The sequence below is a fragment of the Fukomys damarensis genome, unplaced genomic scaffold (genome assembly GCF_012274545.1).
Source record: "Fukomys damarensis isolate Sample0158 unplaced genomic scaffold, DMR_v1.0_HiC HiC_scaffold_16, whole genome shotgun sequence".
In the NCBI taxonomy this organism is placed as follows: domain Eukaryota; kingdom Metazoa; phylum Chordata; class Mammalia; order Rodentia; family Bathyergidae; genus Fukomys; species Fukomys damarensis.
The window spans coordinates 47,345,027-47,370,954 of record NW_022900928.1 but is presented as its reverse complement, the minus strand read 5'-3'; the positions used below and the strand labels follow the sequence as shown (position 1 = coordinate 47,370,954).

The 25,928-nt window shown below is 35.5% G+C and overlaps 1 long non-coding RNA gene across 1 annotated transcript in view; it reads left to right on the top strand.

The window, feature by feature from the left end:
• Nucleotides 1-24,697, top strand: part of LOC104874795 — a 36,967-nt gene extending 12,270 nt beyond the window's left edge. The window contains exon 3 of the long non-coding RNA XR_783875.2: nt 24,556-24,697. This is a non-coding gene — a long non-coding RNA (uncharacterized LOC104874795). The remainder of the gene's footprint in view (nt 1-24,555) is intronic.
• Nucleotides 24,698-25,928: the final 1,231 nt, after the last annotated feature.

Sequence of the window (25,928 nt, the reverse complement as noted above, 5' to 3'; positions counted from 1 at the left end):
CTAAGACCAACTATAGCTGGAAGATCAAAGCATTAAGCAAGTAATTTAACCAAGGACAGTACCAACAACAAAAATAGAAATAACGAGACATTTAAACAAGGCACAAACACAGACTTCCAGCTCAGCAAAGGCAAATTCTGGGGGAAATGAGCTGGTAAAGGCTGACAATAAACCACCTGGACACCCTGAACTGATAACACAGGAAAAAACAAAGCAGATGTACAAGACTAGAAAAGTTCAAAATAGAAACAATTTCCCAGATAACTACAGAGATAGTGAGCAGAATGAAAGACATGATTAGCAACTCTAGAACAGAAAAAGATAAAAATACAAGAGTTCAGGACCATGACAAAAGCCACGAATGCTCAACACAGGAAAGAATGGAAACAATGAATGCCCAACATAGGAAAGAAATGAAATCCGTGAAACAGATTCAAATGGATATCCAGGAGATTAGAAAAGTTTGCTGAAAGTGTCCACAGTAGATTGAGCCAATGTGATGAGAGACTATCAGATATAGAAGACAGAATGAAATTCAGTGAACATGAAAAGAGAACTCTCTTACAAAGAGTAGGGGACCATGAGAAACCAATCCAACTGTTCTTAGATGACACAAACAAGAATAATATAAGACAGATAGGAGTCCATGAAAAAGCAGGAGAAAGTAAAAATGACATTAAAAAAAGAAACCGTCACAAAATGAGTGACAGAAAATTTCCCAAACAGAACAAAAGAATTTGACATACATACACAAGGAAAATAGACCAAGCTCAAATAAAAAACCTAATTTTGAATCTTAAATTCCTAGTAAAGGAAGAGCAAGACAAACCCAAAGCTTGTACAAGGGAGGAAATTATAAAGAGTAGAAGAGAAATCAATCAGTGCAATGGAGACTAAGAGAATGATCCAAAAAGATCAACAAATTGAAGAGTATGTTTTAAGAATAAATAAAAGCTATAGCTCTTAGCCAACTTTATCAAAAAAATAAAGAAAAGGCTCAAATCCATGTAATTAGGAATGAAAAAAGTGACATCACAACAGATCCAGCAGAAATCCAGTGGATTGTTAATACTTATTTTGAGAACCTGTAGTCTAATAAAATGGAAAACAGAGGAGAAATGGACAGATTTCTTGATATTTATGAATAACCAGAGTGGAGTGAAGAAGATAAAGAATTTCTAAACATCTCAATTACAATCAGTGAAATTGAAGATGTAATTAAAAATGTTACCAAGAAAAACCACGTCCTGATAGCTTCAAAGCTGAATTCTACAAAATATTTAGAGAAAAACTATTGCCATTATTCTTTAAACTTTTCAATGAAATTGAAAAGGAAGCAGTACTTTGAAATTCATTCTTGGAAGCAAGTGTTACTTTGATTCCAAAACCAGGGAAAGACCTAACCAAGAAAGAGAACTACAGGCCAATCTCCCTATAAGCAAAGATGCAAAAATCCTCATTATAATACTGGCAAACAAAATACAGAAGGTCATCAAGAAGATCATACACCCTGAGCAAGACAGATTTATTCCAGGGATGTAAGGATGGTTCAACATATGTAAATCAATAAATGTAATACACTATATTAACAGAGTCAAGGACAAAAATATATGATCATCTTAAGAAATGTAGAAAAGCATTTGAAAAAATTAAACACCCATTCATGATAAAAACACTGCAGAAAATTGGAGTAGATGGTCTTTATCTCAACTTGATAAAGACTATAAAAAAAAAACTACCATCACACTAAATGGTCAAAAACTGAAAATCTTCATGCTAACATCAGGAACAAGACAAGGATGTCCACTATCACCTATTCAGTATAGTTCTAGAAATATTAGCCACAGCAATTAGACAAGAGAAAGAAATAAAAACAATACAAATAGGAAAAGAAGTAGTTAAACTATATTTGCCAATGATATAATCTCTACATAGAATACAAAAAAAACTCTGCCAAAAACTTCTAGCCTTATTGACGGATTCATTAGAGTGGCTGGATACAAGGTCAAAACTCAAAAATGAATAGCCTTCTTGTACACAAATAACAGATTCACTGAGAGGGAAATTAGGGAAACAATTATTTTCACAATAGCACCACAAAAATGAAATATCTAGGAATCAGTCTAACACAGGAAGCAAAAGACTTCTACACTGAAAACAACAGCATTCTAAAAAAGAGGTCAAAGATGATATAAGAAAATGGAAAGATATCCCCTGCTCCTGGGTAGGAAGAATCAAAATAGTGAAAAAAAGTCAAACTTCCAAAGATGCTATAAAGATTAAATGCAATCCCTACTGAAATCCCAGTAGTATATTTCACAGAACAGGATAAAACAATCCAAAAATTCACTAGGAAACAGAAGAGACCTAGAATAGCAAAAACCATTCTAGGCAACAGAGATATGGCAGGGAGTATCACAAGACCCAACTTGAAACTAAATTACAAAGCCACTGTGATAAAAACAAACAAACAAACAAAATGCATGGTATTGGCAAAGAAATAGATCTGAGGAGCAGTGGAAGAGATAAGAAGATGGAGAAACAATTCCAGACACACTCAGCTACTTCATGTTTGACAAAGGAGACAATCATCCTCAGTTGAGGAAAGATAGCCTCTTCAATAAATTGTGTTGGAAAAACCGATTTCAACCTCTCAAAGATTAAAACTAGACCCCTATATTTCACCACACACTAAACTAAAATCTAAGTGGATTAAAGATCTAAGTGTGAAACACTAAACTTGCTGCAAGAATAATGAGGTAGAACTCGCAAAAATTTTGGCAGAGCATAAGGCTTTATGAACAAATCCTCAGTAGCATGGGAACTAGCACAACGATTCAACAACTGGGATTTCATCTTATTAAAAAAAATTTCTGCACTGAAAGAAAAACTAACAACAGAGCTAAGAGAACACCTACAATGTGGGGAAAAAGTTTTCTTTTTTTTGTTTTTTTTTTGTGTTGAGTTTATTGGTACATTTAGGGATACAGTACAGTTACATTCATTGTTGGGATCATGTACCTTTACATGGCAAGTCTTGATTCTCATTTTTTCCCCTTACCTCTGCCCTCCCTTCACCCCCTCCTCCCCTCCCCATCTACAAACACTTTATTTTCATCTTTTCATTCTCTCACATTTTTTTCTTTTCCCTTTTTGTTCTTCCCCTACATATCACACCTTCCCTACACCTTTAGCTCCTTTCCTCCCATTTCTAAATGTCAGTAATCTTATTAGAATCTTATGCATTGTTGCAGAATATTCACACCAGGGAAACTATTTGGTATTTACACATGTGGGACTTATTTATTTCACTTAGGAGTATATCTTCAATATGTATCCATTTTCCTATGAATGAATCTATTCTCTCGCTCTTTATGGCTGAGTAATATTCCATTTTATAGAAAAACCACAACTTCTTTATCCAGTTTCCAACGGATGGGCAAATAGGTTGTTTCCAAGATTTAGCTATTACAAACTGTGCCGCTATAAACATGGGTGCACATACTTCTCTGTGATATGATTCTTTTAGTTCTCTTGGAAAGATACCCAACAGAGGGATGGCTGGGTCAAATGGAACCTCCAGTCCAAGCTCTTTGAGGTATCTCCATATTGATTTCCATAGTGGTTGCACTAGTCTGCACTCCCACCAACAATGGAGGAGGGTTCCTTTCTCCCCACAACCCCGCCAACATTTGTTATTGTGTGATTTCTTGATAGCAGCCATTCTTTGTGGGGTGAGGTGGAATCTCAGTGTTGTTTTCATCTGCATCTCTCGAATGACCAGTGATGTGGAACATTTTTTCATATATTTTCTTTTACAATAGCATCCAAAAAAATGAAGTATCTAGGAATCAATCTAACAAAAGGGAAAAAGTTTTTACCAGCTGTTCCTCAGAAGAACGACTGCTATCTAAAATATATAAAGTACTTGGGCCTGGGATTTAGCTCAGTGGTTCTGGCAACTGTCTGGCAAGCACAAGGACCTGAGTTTGATCCTCAGTACCAAAACAAAACAAAAATATATAAAGTACTCAAAAAAATCACAATCCCAAATATAAAGACCCAATTCAAAATGGACATCTGAAATGGACAGACATTGCTCACACAAAAAGTAAAAGTAGCAAATAAGTACATGAAAAAGTGTTCATCATCAGTGGTCATTCAAGAGATGCATATGAAAACAACACTGAGATTCCACCTCATTCCAGAAAGAATGGCTGCTATCAAAAAATTAACCAATAACAAATGCTGGCAGGGTTGTGGAGAGAAAGTAACCATTGTCCATTGTTGGTGGGAGTGCAGACTGGTGCATGCACTGTAGAAATCAATATGGAGATACCTCAAAAATCTAGGATTAGAGGTCCCATTTGTTGCAGCTATCTCTCTGTTGGGTATCTTTCCAAAAGAATTAAAAGCTTCATACTATAGCAATATATGCTCACCATGTTTATAGTGGCACAGTTTATAATAGCTAAAACTTGGAAACAGCCCACTTACATATCAACTGGAGACTGGATAAAGAAAATGTGTGTTTTTTTTTCTATAAAATGGAGTATGACTCAGCTATAAAGAATGAGAAACCAGAGATATTTATAGCCAAATGGATTCATATTGAGGCCATACTCTTAAATGAAATATATAGGACACACATGTAAATACCAAATAGCTTCTATGGTGTGAATAACTAAAAGTATAAACAAGGTTCAAATTGTATAATTGATAATATGAAATAGGAAGAAAAAGACTAAAGGAGTAGGGAAAATGGGGATGGGAGGGGAAGGAAAGAAAGGGCAAGAAAAATATGAGAAAAAGAAAAAATGGAAACAAAGACTTTGTAAATAGGGAACGGGAGAAGGGATGTAGGGAGGTCAGGGATATAGGGAAAAATAAGAACCAAGACACATCATGTAAAGTTGCAAGATCCCAATGATGAATGTAACTGTACTGTATTCCTAAGAAGTACCAATAAACAATGAAAAAAATCTTATCAAAGTCACATGCTTGGGCATGCTACAACTAAGGTGTGCAGAGAAACAGCTTCTTTTCTACAATTGATCCTACAGTCTCCACAAGCCTTTATCTTGTTATGTAATAATTTTAAAAATAAATTTAAACTTGACAATTTCAAACTTCTCATTTATGACCTTAATTTTACACTATTCTTTCCATTTATTTAAGATTTAGGGTAAATGCTCTGAATTTTGAAATGAATTCCCCTACATACAAGGCACCCCAAGATAACCACTTCATGCCTAAGGAGAGAATCTTAATAGTTCTCCTAGAGAGTAAGGCAGGCAGATGACAGTTCTGGCAAAGATGATTAGATGTTCTTACTGGTGAGTTTCCACTCTTTTCCAAAGCAGAAAGTTTAATCTGCCAGTCCTCAATATTTTGGGCCCTTATTTAATGTATTTTTAGATAGATGCTTCAAGGCCTAATTAGCAAATAAGCTGCTACTAGATGATGAATTTTTCAACTTTTATTCCTTTGACCAGAAAACTTAAGTACATGATAACCTCCTCATCTTGAACCCAAGCTAAAGTGCACTTATCACTCTACTGAGCATCTGTGATGCTCCACAGGAACATAAAAAAGTCTCTGTGAGATATGAGGAGCTAAGGCTATGTTTTAGACTCACCAGACTAGGCTTTTCCTTTACAATTACTTACAAACCAGTCCAGTTTCTTCTCCATGATCAAATGCCCCTTCTCACAGAGGGTGGTGCCTCCCAGAAGCTTTACTATGGAAAAAGTTTCTCATGATTATAGTGAGATAGGATTGGGAAACAGGAACACTGATAACATTTTCCTGAGCCTTTCTTCATCCTCCTCTTCTCTGTGAAGGACTATACATTCCAAACAAACTTAGCAGTATGCTCAAATGCATCTGAAAAAAATTTAAAAATAGTCCCTCACCTTCTTTGCTAGCATTTTTTGTGCCAAACCACACTAAAATATCTTATTTATTCATCCTAGAAAACTTATAAATATCAATAGCTTATCCATAAGTGGTTTTAAAGGCTCTGGAAGGTTAAATTATTTTTGTAATGTCATCTAGCTAGGTGATTACTACTATGTAGTAAAACAGTTATTCAAATCTAAGGATATCTGACTCCTTAACTGGCACATCTTTAACTGCCATGATCAAATGGAAGAGGAAAATAAATAACTCACTATGTATACTCCCTCCCCATATCCACATATCTTATATCCAGGAAAATAAAACAAATCCAAGGTAAGCAAAAAAAAAAAAAAATGGAAATTCAGAGTCAATTATCTGTGGTTGGAATTTATAATGCATATACTGAGATAATAACAGAAGATCTATAATCACGTACTGAAAATTGATGCTGTTAAAATATCTAGGTAAAATATTCCTACATTTAGACATAAATAAATCTCTAAATCTTGAATTAAAAATCAATATGTCACTGTGTACTTGAAACAGTGTGGCTATTGTTTCTCATGATAAATTTTAATTACTAAATTATAAAGTACTGGAAGTTGTTCCAGGGAAAGTCCTTTAACATGGATTTCTAAGATTGACCATGTAAACTGGTTTGAAGGTAGAGATTACTTCATCATCAAAGGAAAGTGTATCGCAGTGGCCCATGATGTGTGGTCACTCATAGCATGCACGTCCTTATCACAGAGTGGGACTGAGTGTTCAAGTGGCTACTGCAAATGAACACCAGGATAGCATTCAGGAATGCCACAGAGATTGTGTGGTGTGCTGGCTGATTGTGATTAACCTGGTTTGCATGAAGAAAAATAGTTCAAGGCCTTCAATACCTACCTGTACCACCTTCTTTCTCTATTCTTTTTTTTTTGGGGGGGGGGACTGGGGATCAAACTCAGGACCTTATGCTTGTGAGGCAGGCACAGTACCACTGAGCTAAATTCCTGGCCCCTATTCTGCTTCTAAAACTTGCCCCACTAATAGGTGTAACAGTTTTTGAGTTCTTTAAAAGAGTCTTTTATCTCTGATCACCACTGATCAAGATAAGTCAGACACAGAAACCAACTCAAGAAGTTACAGAATTGCAAAGTAATCTGAATTCAAGGCCTTACCGCATCACTTATACGGAAGTCAGGTCTCTGATGGAAAGTGACACTCTTAGAATTTTAATGGGAATTTCTGGGTGATCTGCAATAGATATGTATTAACCCCCTCTATCTTACTGTTCTCTTGTCTAAGTGGCTGATCTAGGAAATGAAGGTAATAATTATGTTGTTATTACAAACATTAAATTAATTTATAGATATTTGCACAAGTACCTGGAGCAGTATTATAATAGTGTTAGGAAATAAAAAAGACTCAGGCAGCTTGAAGAAACAAATTGTATGTTTATGTTAAACTTGGGTTCACTGGCATTCTGAATTAAATAAAAATATTGAAATTCCTTCTATAATGGAAGAAATCCAATCCCTTAGGAAGGCAATAATGTTGAAGTATGTATGCTTTTCTTCTGTGCTAATTTCATCCAACTCCATCTATATCACCCTAGGAAAGGGAGACACTAAATAAATACCTATTTTATGCCTCCCCAAAATGATTCAAGGTTACTTAGCAAGACTGGCATTCATTTTACATTAAGGAAAAAGAATAACCTTGACTTTCAAGGACTACATACACAGTGCCTGCCAACTAACAATAACACTTGAGGGCTCTATGTTACTGAGGGTCACCAAACAGAATAAGAGTGTTTATGGGGCAGGGGATAGTTTGTCTGGACTTCAGCTTTTACATCAGGTCTGTAAAACCATGCTCACTTTATTTCTGACACTTTTTTTTTTTTTTTTTGGTGCCGGAGCTCGAACTCGGGTCCTTGTGCTTGCAAGGCAGGCAGCGGAACAACTAAACTAAATCCCTGGCCCTATTTCTATCACTCTTGATTATACAGTTGGAGCAGAGATACTTGGCATCCGACAGAATTTCTATTGAAATTTATTTCACTTGTACAATGAGCACAATATTGCTAGTAAGACCCAGAACCTAAGCAAAAAATCTAATTCAATATTTTATCCATGAAGAACCAAAATTATTAGTGCCAATAGGAGTCTTAATGGATGTCAAGTGGTTGATTTCTATCTAGTCTCCATTTCAGTAAAAATAGATAGATTTTTATTGAGAAGATAAGAGATAAACTGGGCATGGTAGTGCATGCCTATAATCCCAGCACTCCGGAGGCTGAGGCAAGAGGATTGCTATGAGTTCAAGACCAGCCTGGGCTACACAGTGAGTTTCAGGTCAGTCTCAATTACATAGTGAGACCCTGTCTAAAAAACAAAAAAGATAGCAGATAGATCTCTGATAATGAAAATAAGCAAGTTTAAACTTCATCAGGTTGTAAATACAGTTGTGGTTGTTCCTGTCCTTATATCTTTCTCCCAGTTTGTATACATTCTACTGAAAAATGATAATCGGTTTTCAAAGGGCAAACATTTTTTTAATTCTCTATTTTAATGAGCAGATGCAGTTTACTTTCAGATCAGAAAATATTGCTTTTCACCTGCTTGTCCTCTGCACATACTGGCTGTAATACACTTTATCAATTCATTATCCTACAGAGCGGAGTATTTGTCTATTGTACTGATGACATTGTGTTGACTGAATTTGGATGGATAGATAGATAGATGGATAGAGGAAGGGAGGAAAGGAGGGAGGCTAAACCTCACCAAAGCTCAGATTGTAATGTTAGACAATGATCTGCAAATATTGAGATACTCCAAATTTGTATATATATATAATTTCGCACAAGTAGTATTGTCTTCTCTCTAACCTCACAAATATTGAGTAGCAGGTTGTTGACAATGATTGGAATTGGCATATGTGAATTTCAAACCAAGTTTAATGACATCTCTTGTGCTTCTTATCCTTCCAACAATTTTGCAGTCATCTACACCTTATACTAAATTTCTTTCCACTAAAAAATATGAAAGTGCTTTCGGTTACTAAACTGAACCGTAATGGATACTAAATTAGCTTCATATCACTGCTGTAACAGTTAGAAACAATTGTTACTAAATAGATCGAAGCAAAGCCTGTTATTATATTATAGTTCTGGAAGACAGAGACTTTAGATAGACTTCACTGGACCAAAATCAAGAAATCCTCTTCAGCATTAAGGCATTCTCATATAAAGACCCTAGAGGAAACTTCACTTTCTTGACTTTTCAGCTTCTAGTGGCTGCCCACATTTCTTAGTTAGTATCCCCTTTCCATACTCAAGGTCAGCAACAGACATTCCGGGCCTTCTCACCTTCTATTCCTCAGACTAGAACTCTCCTACTTCTCTCTTTCTCTCAAGAATACTGGGATGATAGAACCAAAATAAAACAAGAGAATCTTTCCAGCTAAGTGTCAGTTGACACGCAAACATAATTCCATCTACAACCTTAATTCCTCCTGGCCAATAGAACATATCTAGAGGCCAGGGATACAAAGATGAGGATATATGTTTGAAGAACTCTGTTTTATGTTCTAGAGATATCTTTCGTTTCCTCTTGTCCACCGGTTTCCATGAAGAAATTCCACTTAGTAATTTTCTTGACCTCTCCCTAACTCTTCAGAGTTGTAACAGTAACTTTTATTGAATACAGAATGTTTCAGTGAGTAAATGTGGCACCACTCTTGTACTCATCTAGACTTCTCTAGAGTGCAGAGAATACACATGGCTTTGTTTCTACAAGATGGTACCTTTCAGGGCAGAAACCTGGCTCTTACTCTCTGTGTGGATAGACCCATACCAAATATTAACTAGATTTTTAGCAATATCTCTAATGTACATGGCCCAACAGTCATTATCAATAATATTTATATCTTCAATTGTCTGACTGCAGTGACTACATCTCTATTTGTTTTCACTTCTGAAGGGAAAGTGAGGGTGCAGTAGATTAATTTCGTAGTGTAATAAAAGAAAATAATACTTGTCACATTGGTATTATGTATATGTTCTATGAAACATTTAACTTGCCAATGCCTTCTTTTTCATTTTTAAAAAAATTAATTTAATTTTTGAAGTATTTAGAGACAACTTCAAGTTAATTCCATAGGAAAAAATGAATGCTATTCCACCAAGTAGATTTTTTAATCTTCTTTCACTCTAAAATATTTTCTTCGTCATTGAAGACTATTTTCTGCATTAATTTCTTTAAGTGAGCCTTGTTCATAGTCAATATCAAAACAAAATCTGATGTTCATTACTTTGATTTCATTTTTCTTTTTTCATCTTTATGTTTCCTCTTACAATCCATATGCAGGCTGTTTATTCTGGCCTTCTAAGAATTCTTCCTAATATTACTTCCTACTGATCTCCAGGATAAGTCAGAATCTCCATGAAGTCTTTCATCATTCTTAGAGAAAAAGAAAAATCTTGTGGTCTCTTTCACAGGTAGTGAAATGTCTCCTGGGATGGCCTTTTTGTGATCTTTTTCCTCAATAACTATTTCCTCTTCCAAAAAGCTGTTTTGGAAAAATCTCACTGTTTCAACAATATAGGTCTCTCTTCTTACGTCTTACTGTCACAATCAAAAAAGGAGTACGCAAACCCAATAGGCTGCTTCACTTCACTCACCAGAGCTGCAGGGTGGTGGGTTCCCTAGGGTTTTCACTCTACTCATCCTCCATCCAGGGAGTATCTTCTTCCTTTTAAATTTTCCTTTGTAGTTGCACTATTTCTTTCAAATCTCCCATCCAAGTACTAACCAGGCCCAACCCTGCTTAACTGCCAAGATCAGACAAGATCTTGGTGCATTCAGGTTGGTATGGACATAGACTTTCTTTCAAATCTATGGCAATGTTATACACTGATTTACACACCTCAGGTACATTCTTAGCACCCTGGTTTTATCTAGTTTTTCTTTGCTTTATTTTTGTTTACCATATCACTTCATTTCATAAGTGAAAAGTTCATGCACCCTTAATCATAATGCGTAATATTTTAAATTTATCAGCTACTGATCCTTTGTCATAACTGATGTACAAAATACTCTGCATAATATTTAGGATTTTTTCCTGAAGAAAGCTCTTCTATTTCACCAATTTTCTTTTTATTTACCTTTCCTGTTCTTCATCATTAAATTCTAGAAATCAAAATTTCTTTTGGAATCTATCATCAGCGACAAAGAATAATCATAAATCTAGGAACTTTTGTCCACCTGTGGCTCAATCTAAAGTTTCATCTGAACCCACTGCTGTCATCTTTAGAATCAAATTCATCATGTTATCCAACATGTTCCCAAATGCTACCCACAGACTCTCAGTAGTTCTTCATCTGACTGCTTTTGCTCCTGAGTGGATGGTGCCTTTGTTTCATTTATACTGCAGGACTTAATTAGTGTCATGTGTTTTGGCATGTCCGCTGAATGCCTATCCAGATTTTTAGATCATTATGCACCACCATCTTCTGCCCCTTTTGCTTTCTGACATGCTTTAAGGGAGCTAAACACCTCTGCTTCTCTTCAGTCCACTTGTGTTTAGCATCTAGTTAATAGATCACTACCAGAAAGTGAAAAAATCAACTTACCCTTGTTGAGTGTCTTCCCTGGACAAGACCATTGCAATTTCTCTAGTGATGTGAGGCTCTTGAATTAGACTTCTTTCTCTGAAGTTTCTCCTATTTTTGTGATGCTATAGAACAGTTGGAAATAGGATTTCTATGCTTCTACTCTGAAATTCTAGAGAAAAATCACCTCATGACTGTGTCTTTCAGAAGTGGATTTCCTTTCTTGAAGCTGAACATGGTTTGGATAGTTACATTCTTTTCATGACGGCATGGAGTCAACTTCTTTGATTAGTATATACAGCCAGGTTTACTAGGATCTTCACATTTTAAGGAATTCTGATCTTTACTAAAATTATTACAGGCTACACTCTCAATGATTTTTTTCACTTATTCCTTTCCATAGAGACACTTCCTGAAAAGCCTGGAAATTCAGCTGTATGTTGTTTTCTGTTTGTTTATTTACCAACATCGTTCTCTTTCTAAAAGAGAAGCCCGCATCTCCCCAAAATGCAGTATGTGATTTTGAATACACCAATAGGTAGAGGTTATGGGAAGACTTGAGGCTCCCAGAAATTCTGTCATACTTGCTACAGCTGGTGATTTCTAGCATCATGTTGTTTTGTTGTTGTTATTATGTTTTGTTTTATTTGGAACTTCCAGGTCACTGCTAAGTCTGCAAAGTGTACTAAAATGAGAACCACATAAAGATACAGTAGATTTATATCACGGGGCTACACTTTTTTAGATTTTTGCATCTTCTCTGATACTGGCGTCAGAAATTTACAACTAAGCAGCTTTATTTCGTGGCTGAGGGATAAAGGTATGGCTTAAAAAAAAAACTCTAGTATGATGATCAGAAAATTAATCAAAAGCAATGGAAAGCCTTTCTTTTTTTTTTTTTTTTTTTTTTTTTTTTTTTTTTGGTAAAGGGGATCGAACTTGGTTCCTTGCGCTTGCAAGGCAGGCCACCGAACCGCTGAGCTAAATCCCCGGTCCAGGCCTTTCTTAATTTTTGATAGGTTTTCTAGTATATGGATTTTTGCATTTGTGAAATTCTTTACTGGTTTTACCTTTCAATTTCCATTACAATGATTTTATTTTGTACTTATTGAATCTATTCACAATCATTTCTTTTAGTATTATGATCATTAGCATGGTAAGAAATTTCACTTTTTAAAAATTAATTAATTGTATCGGTACACTTCAGGTACACAATGTAGTGGCATTTATCATTGGAAATTCTCACCTTTACATGATCTATAGTGGTTCTTAATCTTTTCCCGTTCACCTCACCTCCCTTCAACCCCTCCACCTCTCCCTACCTAAAAAGACTATTTCCATTTTCTTACGTTAACTCCATTCCCATCTTTCTTTCCCTCTACCTCTCCCATTTCCCCTTCCACTTTGCACCTTTTTATCCTATTTCAAATGATCTATCATATCTTTTAGTCCTCATTTACACTTTTATTTTCTCAAAGTAGAGAAACTATCCAGTATTTACACATATATGTCCTATTTATTTCACTTAACAGTACTGCCTCAAAGTGCATCCATTTAGCTATAAATGTCTCTAGTTTCCCATTCTTTATGGCTGAGTAGTACTCCATTCTACAGAAAAACCACATTTTCTTTATCCAGTTTTGAGTTGATGGGCAATTGGGCTGCTTCCAAGGTTTTTTTTTTTTTAACTTTCTTGAGTTTATTGGTACTTTTAAAGTATAGAGTACAGTTACATTCATCCTTGGGATCTTGCACCCTTGCCTGACAGATCTTGGTTCTCATTTTTTCCCCATACCCCTGCCCTCCCTTCACCCCTTTCACCCTACCCTATTTACAAAGACTTTCTTTCCATTTTTTCCTTTTCTCATATTTTTCTTGTCCCTTATTTCCTTTCCCCTACTCTTCCCACTTCCCCTACACCTTTAGCCCCTTCCTTCCTATTTCATGTTATCAGTTATACAATTTATATACAGTTATACAATGTACACTTTTAGTTTTTGACATCAGAGAAACTATTCAGTATTTACATGCGTGTCTTATTTATATCACTTAAGAGTATGGCCTCAGTATGCATTCATTTTAATATGAATGACTCTAGTATCTCATTCTTTATGGCTGAGAAGTACTCCACTTTATAGAAAAACCACATCTCCTTTATCCAGTCTCCAACTGATGGGAATTTGAGCTGTCTCAAATTTTAGCTATTACACACTGCCACTATAAACATGGGTGTGCATATATCACTATGGTATAATACTTTTAATTCTTTTGGAAAGATACTCAGCAGAGGGATAGCTGGGTAAAATAGTACCTCTAGTCCTAATTCTTTGAGGTGTATCCATATTGATTTCCATAGTGGTTGCACCAGTCTGCACTCCCACCAACAATGGAGAAGGGTTCCTTTCTCCCCACAACCCTGCCAACATTTGTTATTGTGTGATTTCTTGATAGCAGCCATTCTTTGTGGGGTTTCAACCTTTACAGATTTAGCTTGAGCAAATAAAATTCTCCTTTCTAGTAAAAATAATAATAATAATAAAAATAACAGGAAAAGAAAGAAAAAAATTAAAGAGACTCCTTCAGGGTATATCTCTGCTGTCACAATAGACAATGTGAGTGGCAATGTGCAGAACTAAGGCAATTAGTCTCAGCTAGCTGATGGCAGGCTCCTGAGATTCAGGTTGAATTCCACTTGCAAGGCCCAAGTTGGGCTTCCTGACCTCCTACTAGCTACGGAGGTCTGATGCTTCTTTACTGCCATTGTTCACTTCTGCTGTAACTTCTGGAGCTGAGTAATATAGCTTTTATGACCACCTGTCTCTGCAGTGTGGATCCAGGTACCGGCACAGCCATGAGGCCCAAGAGTGGGGTTAGGTGGGGATGTTGCAGAGGTGCCTGAACAGACAGGTGGTGGGCAGTTCTCACCAGTCTGCTGGGATGTAGGCCCAGGGCACTGGATGTGGAGGAGGAGGAGCCACTTGCTCCCTGTGTGGCTCAGCAGTGTATGATTTTCCTTCCAAGTTTTAGCTATCATGAATTATGCTGCTATGCACAGGGGTGTACATATATCACTCTGGTATTATTCTTTTAATTCTCTTGGGAAGATATCCAGCAGGGGGATTGCAGGGACAAATGGGACCTCCAATCCTAGTTCTTTGATGTATCTCCATATTGATTTCCATAGTGGTTGCACCTTTCTACACTCCCACCAGTATTTGTGAAGTGTTGCTCTTTCCCCACAGCCCCATAAGCATTTGTCATTGGTTGATTTCATGGTAGCAGCTATTCTTTCTGTGGTGAGGTAGAACCTTGGCATTGTTTTCATTAGCATCTCTCCAGTGACCAGTGATATTGAACATTTTTCATATGTTTATTCACTATTTCTACTTTGACAAATGTCTGTTTATTTCAGATGCCCATTTTTGGACTGGGTCTTTAAATTTGGGAGGTATGATTTTTTAAATTCTTTATATACACTAGATAGAAGATCTTTATCTGAGGAAAAGCTGGTAGAAAGTTTTTCCCACATTCTCTTCACACTATTGGTTGTTTCTCTTACTGTGCAGAAGATTTTTAATAAGAAAAGATCCCACTTGTTGATTGTTTATGCTAGTTCAGAGGCAACTCAGGTTTTCTTCTTAAAATCTACACCAATGTCTTTGAGGGTTCTACCTAACCTCTTTTCCAGCTAGTTTAGTGCTTCTTTTTTAATATTTAGATCTTTAATCAACTTCAATTTTTGTTTAGTGCATGGTGAGAGATATAGGTATATTTTTAATCCTTGGCAAGTTCAAACCCATTTTTTTTCCGCTCCATTTATTAAAGAGGCTATCATTTCTCCAGTGAGGGTGTTTAGCTCCTTAGTCAAAGATGAGGTTGCAGAGTGTGTCTATAATTGTTTCTGCATCCTCTAATCTTTTGCACTGGTCCTCAGGCCTGTTTCTTTGCCAATACCATGCCGTGTTGTTGCTGCTGTTGTTGTTGTTGTTGTTGTTTTAATAGGTGCTTTGTAGAATAGTTTCAAGTCAGGGATTGTGATACCCCCTATCTTGTTTTTATTGTCTAAAATTGCTTTTGCTATACTAGGACTCTTCTTGTTCCAAATGATTCTCTGGATTGTTTTCTCAAGGTATGTGAAATATACTATTGAGATTTCAATTGGGATTGCATTGAATCTATATAGCAGTTTTGGAATTATGGCCATTTTCACTATGTTTATTCTTCCTACCCAGGAGTAAAGAATATCTTTCCATTTTCTGATATCCTACTCAATCTCTTTTTTTCAGAGTGCTATACTTTTCAGAGTAGAGGTTTTGATTTCTTTTGGTAGGTTTATTCCTAAATATTTTAATATTTTTGGATGCTATTGTGAAAGGGATTGTTTGTTCCACTTCTCTCTCGGTGAGTCTGTTTTTCATATACAGAAAAGCTAATTATTTTTCTGTGTTGAACATGTATCCAGCTACTTTACAGAATTTTGTTATTAAGTCTAGAAGACTTTTGATGGAGTTCTTGGGGTCTTCTAAATAGAGTATTAGGTCACCTGCAAATAATGATAATTGACTTCTTCATTTCTTATCTTTCTTCCTTTTATTTCTTTCTCTTGTCTAATTGCTGTGGCTAATGTTTCCAGAACTATATTGAACAGGAGTGATGATAGGTGGATATTCTTGTCTTGTTTCTGATTTTAGTGTAAAGGATTTCAGTTTTTGAACATTTAGCATGGTATTGGCTGTTGATTTTGTATAGATGGCTTTTATCAAATTGAGGTAGAGATCATGTAGTCCAAATTTTTGGAGTATTTAATATAACATATGTTGGATTTTGTCAAATACTCTCTCTGCTTCTATTGAGATGATCATATGTTTTTTGTCATTGGCTCTATTAATATAGTGTATTACATTTATTGATTTGCATATGTTGAACCACCCCTGCATCCCTGGGATGAATCCCACTTGGTCAGGGTGTATGATCTTAATGATCCACTGCATTCTATTTATGGTATCTTATTAAGGATTTTTGCATCTATGCTCATTAGTGAGATTGGCCTATAATTCTGTTTTTGGTTGAGTCTTTCTAGGAATGAATTTGGGTGTATTGCTTTACTTTCAATTTCATTGAAGAGTTTAAACAGGAGTGGCAGTAATTCCTCTCTAAATATCTTGTAAATTCAGCAGTTAAACCATCAGATTCCAGACTTTTCTTAGTTGTTAAGTTTTTTGTTATGTTTTCAATTTCATTGATTGATTGAAATTGGGCTGTTCAGAACTTTAGGTTATCTTTGTTCAACTTTGGTAATTCATACAAATCTAGGAATAAGTCCATTTCTTCTGTATTTTCTATCTTACTGGCATATAGGTTCTCAAAAGAGGTACTGATGATCCTCTGGATTTCTGCTGGGTCCTATGTAATTTCACCCTTTTCATTCCTAATCGAGTGATTTTGGGCCTTTTATTTCCTTTTTCAATAAGGGTGGATAAGGTTTTGTCAATTTTGTTTATCCTTTCAAAGAATTAACTCTTGTCTTCGTTGATTCTTGATATTGTTCTCTAGTCTCCATAGCTTTAATTTTTGCCCTGATCTTCATAATTTCCTCCCTCGAGTGAGCTTTTGGTTTGACCTGTTCTATTCTTTCTAGAATCTTGAGTTTTAGCATCAAGTTGTGTAAATGAGCTTATTCTGTTTTCCTAATATGAGTATTCAGTGTTATGAATTTCCCTCATAAGACTGCTTTCATTGTGTCCCATAGATTCTGATATGTTGTATTGTCCTTTTCAATTAATTGTAAGAATTGTTTGTTGTCTTTTTTAAATTCCTCTGTGACCCCATGGTTATTCAGAAGTGTGTTGTTCAATTTCCATGTGTTTTGTTTATGAAATTCTTGCAATTTCTTTTGCTATTGTTCTCCAATTTCATGCACTATGGTCTGATAATATACAGGGGATAACTTCACCTCCTTTGTACTTACTGAGACATGTTCTATGTGTGAGTATGTGTTCTGTTTTGAAGAATGATCCATATGCAGCTGAAAAGAATGCGTATTCTTATTTTATGAGGTGGAACACTCTGTAAGCATCTGTTCATTTGTTCAAGAGTTTGACTGAGTTCTATTATTTCATTGTTTACTTTTTGTCTGGTTGATGTATTTGTGACAGTGTAGTATTTAGGTCTCCCACTACTATTGTATTGGTGTTTATATGATTTTTCATGTTTTTTAGTATTTGTTTTGTACAGTTGGGTGCACTTGTGTATGGTGCATATATATTTATATGTCATCTCTTCCTCTCGGATTGTTCCCTTTACAAGGATGTAATGTCCTTCTTCGTCTCTCTTAGTCAGCGTTGGTTTGAAGTCCACTTAATCTGCAAAGAGGATAGCTACTCCTGATTTTTTGGGGGGGTTCCTGTTACATAGAATATTGTTTCCCACCCTTTAACTTTCAGTCCATGAGATTCTTTTTGAATTAAGTGTGCTTTTTCAATGCAGCACATTGTTGGATCTTATTTTCTGACCCGTTCTGCCAGTCTATTTATTTTGATTGGTGAACTGAGACTATTAACATTGATGGTTATAACTGAAATGTATTGACTTATCCTTGTCATGACTTTTTAATTTTGATGTAATCTCACCTTTTGTATTTAATTTATTTTCATGCCTGATGGATTCATTCTGCTGAGCTTCCTTGGATTGTGATGCTCATTTTTTCTTTTTACTAAGATATTGCTTAAAATTTTTTGGAGTGTTGGTTTGGTATTCATGAGGTTCCTCAGGTGCTTTTTTTCATGAAACTATCTTATTTCTCCATCAATTTTGAAAGATAATTTTGTGGGGTACTTCAATCTGGGTTGGAGGTTGTTTTCCTTTGGGGCTTGAAATTGTCATTCCATGCTCTTCTTGCCTTGCAGGACTGTGTTAAGAAGTCTGCTGTGATTCTGATGTGCTTTCCTTTGTACATGATTTGTTTATTTTCTCTAAGTGCTTGTAGAATACTGTTCTTCTGTTGGGTTTTTGGAATCTGAACTATTATATGCCTATGTATATATTCTTTTATCATGGCTAGTTGGAGTCCTATAAGCCTCATTTATCTGTACCTCAGTTTTTTCCCCCCATTTGGGAAGGTTTCTGCCATTACTTCAGTGAACAGTGTTTGGGTTTTTTTTTATGTCATCTGTACTCTCTCCAACTGTTTCTTCAGTGTCTCCATTCAGTCTTATGTTATTTTTCTTTGAATCATCTAGCAGCTGCTGGGTTGATTTCTCATGGTCCCTTACTATTTTTAAGAGAATTTTTTTTTCCTGGTCACTCATTGCAAACCCATCTTCTATGTCTGAAATGCTGTACTCACATTGGCTCATTCCACTGTGTAAACTTTCAATGGAGTTTTTAATCTCCTGGAAATCTGTTTGCATCTGTTTTATAGATTCCATTTGTTTCCTATGTTGGGATTACATTATGTTCCTCACCTCCTCTGTTTTTTAATCTGTGTCTGCTCTAGATTTATTATTTAGGTCTTGCATTATGGGCACAATCTCTTATGTTATCTGAGATATTATTTCTGATTTCATTTCTTTCCAGATCCTCTTTGCTGGAAAGTTCAGCAAGTCCAGGTGGTTGTTATCAGATTGTTTCACCTCACTTCTTTGGGGTTGTCTTAGGTGATCTGGAAGTCTGGTCTTGGGACTTGTTTCTGTGTTTTCTTGTTTCAACAGATGCTACCTGCTATGCCTTTATTGATATAATTTTTTGCTCACCCAGTGGTCTTCAATTCTCACCACGTCACCAAGACTTCTTTTCTCTCCTGATCACCAGTACACCAATTCCTGGGTTGAAACCATGGAAGCTATGGTGTGGGTCTCTGACTGAAGCTTGTGCACCTGTGCAGCTCTCTCCTGGGCGTGCCTTGGCTGAGCAAGTTTTCCCCAGCCTTTGGGATCAGGGCAGATTTCTGGCTGGGATCTGCCTGCTGCTGCACTTGTCTGCATCATGCCACTGCTCCCTAGAATCTTCACACACTCATGAATGTTATGGGGTGGGCCTCTGACTGAAGCTTTTGTACCCCTGCAGCTCTTTTCTGGGCAGGCCTAGGCTGGGTGGTCTTGCCAGAGCCTCTGGGCCTGGGGCAGATCCCTGGCTGGGATCTGCCTTCAGCTGCGCTGGTCTATCAACACTGCTGCTCCCTGGGACCTGTGCACACTTACCGATGCTCAAGATATTACTCTTTTACAACTAAACCTGTTAAAGAATAAGTTTTGATGATCTAACTTGAGATCACCCCTTTCTTTCTTATTTTTTTCTCTCATTGAGTTTATTGGTACAATTTAGGTATACAGTACAGTTACATTCATCATTTTGGGATCTTCCCTTTCAACTTCAAAGGGATCATTTTCAGATTCTATAATCTGATTATATATATTATATATAACATATCATATATATTATATATAATGTTATATGTATATATTATATCATATATATTAGATTATAGATTACAAATTTCTGATTCTATAATCAATTCTATAATCATTCTTTGGAAATTTTGCTCTTTTGCAATCATCTCTCAATTCATCTTGAGAATCAATATCAGCACAATACGTGCTGTTATTTCTTGGAAATTTCTAATCCAGAAGTCAACAAAAGTACTCTAAGCATAAGAACTAGGTACAAGGTGTAATTTGGAAGAATAATGAAATAATCAGGCTTTTTTTTCTTGCACAGTTTGATGATGTGTTAAGTGTGAACTCCTTAATACCTGACTAGACACTGGGCTTAGTCAGAGACCCAGCAGAATCCTCATCATTTGGAATATTTATTCAAGGGAGGGTCATGAAATTCAGAAAGCTTTCCTTATTCTTTCTTATTTATAAGGTCACTTTCTTATTCCAATTCTCAAGTTAGACTGGTTGTATAAATTACATTTGTGAACTTCTTCCTATCTTCTTGAGGCTGTGGCAATATTCTGGTAGATATATTTAAGCTATCTGCATCTATGATGATTTTTTTAAGGAGAAGAACAGAAAAAAAAACTCTTCCAATTTTACAAACCAACTCTTGTGTCCTGGTATTTTTGTCTCTAGCAGACACAGATTTCATATAAAATTTGACTTATCTTTTCCAAAACATTGATATTGCCTCCTACTGGCTTTTTCCCCCCATTGCTTTTGCTTCTTCTCTCTTTTGTAATAATCTGTGCAAAAATTTTCTTTGCTCACAAAATTTCCACTTTTTATTTTTGTTTTATTTAAAAATAGACACGCATTTATTTCAAATCTCCTGTACCTTGACAATGATATGTGCAAAGACTGTCAGTGAGCTTCCATTGTCATCATTATGGGAGGTTATCACAAAAATATCTCAAAATATGCTGATCTGATTATATATAGTTCTGCCTTGAAAATGGCCTTGCCAATGCCACTCTCAAAATGGTGCTTCATTTTTTTTGTGTTGGCATTCGTAAAGACTAAGAATGAACTCAGTGTATTCTATTGAAAAACAGCAATTTCACATTGTTATGGTTTATATCTAGATTTCCCTTGAAAGTTTTATGTGCTCATAGGTGGGGTATTTGGGAGGTGATTATGAGGGGATAATACTTATCAGTAGATTAGACCACTGATGGATTTATAGCAAATGTGATTTGGAAGGTGATGCCTGGCTGGCAGAGTTGGGTTACTGTGGCAATGGCCTGGAAGCATATATCTCCCTCACTCCTCCTTGATCCCTCTCTCTGCTTCCTTTCTGCCATTTCATGAACTGTTTTTCCTCTGCCATGCCCTTCCGCTATGCTGCCCTACATTGGAGACAGTGGATTACAGTCTGAAAACTCTACAAACTGTAAGCCAAAATAAACTTTCCTCCTTATAATTGTGTGTATCTGGTATTGTGTTTCAGTGTTTGTAAAGTAATTAAAGGTTCATTTCAACTCTTTAAACTAGTTCTACACACCATAATTTCTCTAGTCATTGAATTATAACATAAGAAATATATATTTAGTACCTTATATTCAGTAAATACCTCCTTTAGGGTTTTCTCGCCAACAAATATGATATATTCTCTTAATGTATAATGAACAATCCCATGAGATTAGGCAATGTTCAAGATATTCTAAATACAGATAGACACATTTAAATTCACATTCTATTCTGATATCACTTTTATTTAAATTGACCTGGTAAATATTAAATTAATTTAAATATATGGAAATTTCTCCAAGTACAAATTCTGTACACTCATCAAAAAGGTTAGAATCATGAAGTCAGAGGCTAGATAGACATCAAGATTCCCTAAGGTAACAAGCATTATTTTATTAAATGTCCATGAAGAGAAGTTGGCATACATTTTTTTTGTAAAACTATTGAATGGTTTTATTGATAAAAATCTACAGACACTGTTTCTGAAGTATAGTGTAAGCCCCGGGATCTATGGGCAGAATTTATGACAATTACTTATATTAGTTTTCTATTAATGTATAAAATATTATCACACATTTTGCAGCTTCAAAAATAAGTATTTATGATCTGATGGTTTGTGTGGGTCACAAGTCAAGTACTGACTGGGTTTACTGCTTAAGACCTAACCAAGCTAAAAATGGAGGTACCAGCCAAGGTGCCACCTTAATTTGGACTCATATCTCTCTTCAGAGCTAACCTAGCTTATTCCAGGATTCAGTTCCTTATGGTTGGAGAATTGAGGTCTCATTCTTGTGCAGCCTGTCAGTCTCTCTCAGATCCTGGAGACCAAACTTAGGTCTCTCCATGAAGCCCTTTCACACTAAGATAGCTTACTGCTTCAAATCCAACAGATTAATACACTCATGTCTATCATGATAGAAAATCATATGCCATAACATAGTTACAGTCTACATTCAAGAGGGCGGATTGCACAGGACACACAACACACACACACACACACACACACACACACACACACACACTTGACAGGAATACTTCAGATCGTATTAGAATGCTGCTTATCACTATAGCCTAAAGTTACCTATTTTATCTTTTATAAGTTGCCTTGGTCTTCACAATACTGCTTGTTGATAAACATTGAGGATGGGTTGTGGTTTCTATGGTGCAGAAATAATTTAGCTCAATTCAGAGGAAATCTGCCCATTTTTCCAGAGGACTTTTGTCCTTTAAAAAAGTACTGCTCTTTACTTTGTCTCCTAACAATGACAGGATTTTTTTTTTTTTTTAGAAAAGCAATCTGCAAAATGTCATTTAGGATTATTTTAAACTACCAAAGTGAAAGTATTTCAATGATTACTTACAGTCCTAGAACATAAATTTTAAGTCAATGGTTTTTGTGGAATTTGTTGTATTTTTCTGGCTACCTTCCAAATAGTAGGATTCAAGGAGTCTTTTAGGTAAAAATATTCTACCAAAATTTTTTATTTTTCTGATTCCAGAATTGAAACATATTTTAGGTGAAGAAGATTTTATTAGTTCTTCATATATTTTCCAATCTTAAATATATTCAGCCAACAAAAAGTATTTAAAATGGTCAGTAAAAGAAGACTAGAACTTTACAACCTTAAATAACATGAAAACTTGTCTAAATAAACTTCTGTATGTTTCTTTCACGTACTTCTTTTACTCCAAACATATACTCTGACTCTGAAACACATAAATATGGTATTCAGATAATTATGCTTGGATCAGAGAAAAAAATTTAATTCAGTTGTTTAGTACATTTTAGGTATACAGTACTGTTACTTTCATTATTGGGATCTTGTACCTTTACATGACAGGTCTTGGTTCTCATTTTTTCCCCTTGTCTCTGGCCTTCCTTCAACCCCTCCTCCCCTCCCCATTTACAAATATTTTATTTCCACTTTTTCATTTTCTTACATTTTTTTTCTTTTCCCTTGTTAACTCTCCCCTACCCTTCCCACTTTCCCTACACCTTTAGCCCTTTTCTTCCTATTTCACATAGTCAATTATCTCATTAGGATCTCATGTAGTATTATAGTTTTTCACACCAGAGAAACTATTCAGTATTTACACATGTGTGACTTATTTATTTCACTGAGGAGTATATACTAAACATATATCCATTTTCCTATGAATGAATCTAATTTATCATTCTTTATGGCTGAGTAGTATTCCATTTTAAAGAAAAACCACATCTTCTTCATCCAGTTTCCAACTGATGGGCAAATGGGCTGTTTCTAAGTTTTAGCTATAAATGTAGGTGGACATATACCACTGTGATATTATTCTTTTAATTCTTTTGGAAAGGTACCCAGTGGAGGGATGTCTGGGTCAAATGGTTCCATTTGATCATAGAAAAATTAATGTTAAGCCACCAAGACACAATGCACCATGAAAAAATAATCTATTTTTTTATTAAACTAGGTGGCTTATTTCCATAGGAATAAAATCACAAAAGATATTTGAGTGTTTTTTTAAACATATAATATACTGTAAAACACATCACAAAATCAAAATTTATTTTGTGTCTTGTGAAGTAGAGAATTATGATTTATGCCATCTATTATGGATAAAAGAACTTTCCTTCCATCCCTGGGTGAAGCAATCACTGCTATGAAGTCAAGATAGTACAAAATAGCATATGTATGAGATATTTGGTAAGTTGAATTAGAATCAGAATTTTTTTCTTTACTTGGGTATATAATAATGTAAGAATATTTTCATTTTAAGACTGATATATATGTTAATATTGAAGACTTGGATACATTCTTAGTGTGGGTAGAATAGAAATGAAATGGAGATGAAAAACTTGGCCATGAATAGACTTGTCATTAGTTTGGCAAGTAGAGAATAAGCAAAGGAAGTAGGGCCATAAAATAGATTATTTAATTTAATTACAAGTGTTTCCCTGCATGACAGTATCAGGACCATACACATACATATCTGTAAATAAAGGTTTAATTCTTTGTTCCTAACTTACAAATTAAGGAGATATTTAATTCTGAATTTATAAATGAGAAAATTCATTCTATAATTTGAGAGCTTTCTGGATCAGATGGATTCACACACTATTGCACTCTGATGCTTCTTTGACCCTCTTGCCACAAATTTTAATAGGATTCATGTATTTATAAGAAGAGTTACCAGAATGGATGTGCACAAAAGAAGTACTACGTGAGAACACAACCAGAAGTATTTATTTGCAAGTCAAGAAAGAAGACTGAGAGAAAGCAAACTTGCTGTTCCTCAACCTCATACTGTCAGCCATAAGAACAGTGATAAAATAAATTTATGTTATTATAGTCATTCAATTATATTGTCATGATAGCCCAAGTAGTCACATAGCTGGTTATCATTATTTATCTGGTTCATTTAATAAAACATTAATTCTTGAAAGGTCTGTGCCATTAGCATCCTTGTAACCATTGAGTTTCATAGTTAGTTTTCCATTGACTTTAATGATCACAGGACATGAGAGTACTAGGAGGCACTTCAAGGGATCTCTTGTTTTCCACACATATTTTCTGACCCCATTATATGGCAACAGCCAAATGCTCATTTAGTAATAAAGTTCCATTACCCCAGCTGTTATAGTAACTATACTCTTAATCTCTTCACTCAAAAGAATGAATGCTCAAAGTAACCTACGGTGGCTCTAACTTGTAGTTTAATGGAATAAGTGCCGGGTCCTTTGTAGAAGTACTCTTTTTGGAAGACATCTACACAAGAAGAATAAAGCATAATGAGGGTAAGAAGCTAAATATTGCTAGTGGATCATTTTTGGTGATGAGAAATACTACTCCCACATGAATTAAAGTTCCTGGATCTGTGAATTCTGGCTATCAAAAAGTAATAGCATATGGTTGATGCACACAAAGAGAATATTTGTAAAACACTTCCCTAAACCTGCAAGGAAGGCATTGTTACCTAACTAGTGCTCTAACTGTGTCTTTGAAAAGCCATTCCTCATTCAGTCAAGCCAGCTATTTTGAAACCTAATAAGACATATGAATTTTATGAATGAGGGCTATTTTTGCAATTTATTTTAAGACACATTAGCTTCTTTATTGGTAGCAATGCTCTTACACTGTCAAGAATTACTACATCTATATGTCTGCAGATAGAAGCTTTGGCAGAAGTATTATTTGAAGATGAATAAAATCAGTCCTCAAGGTAAATACCTATACCAACTAGTACAGAGCACTTCCCCTTCCATGATGGAAGCAGCCCAATAAACTCAGTTTGTCATGAGATAGCTGGTTAATCAATCCAAGGAACTGCCCTGTTTTGGGGATTCAATGTCTCTCCTACTGAAAGAAAGGCACTCAGTAACGGAAAGGTATTTCTTGGAAAATAAAAGTCTACTTTGTTGAAGCTCAGTATAACCTTCATCCCTGACACCATGAACTATTTGTTCATGAGCCCACTGATCATGGCAAGCCTAGCTCAGGAAGGAGGATCACTGGTATACACAGAAGGAGTCATCTTCT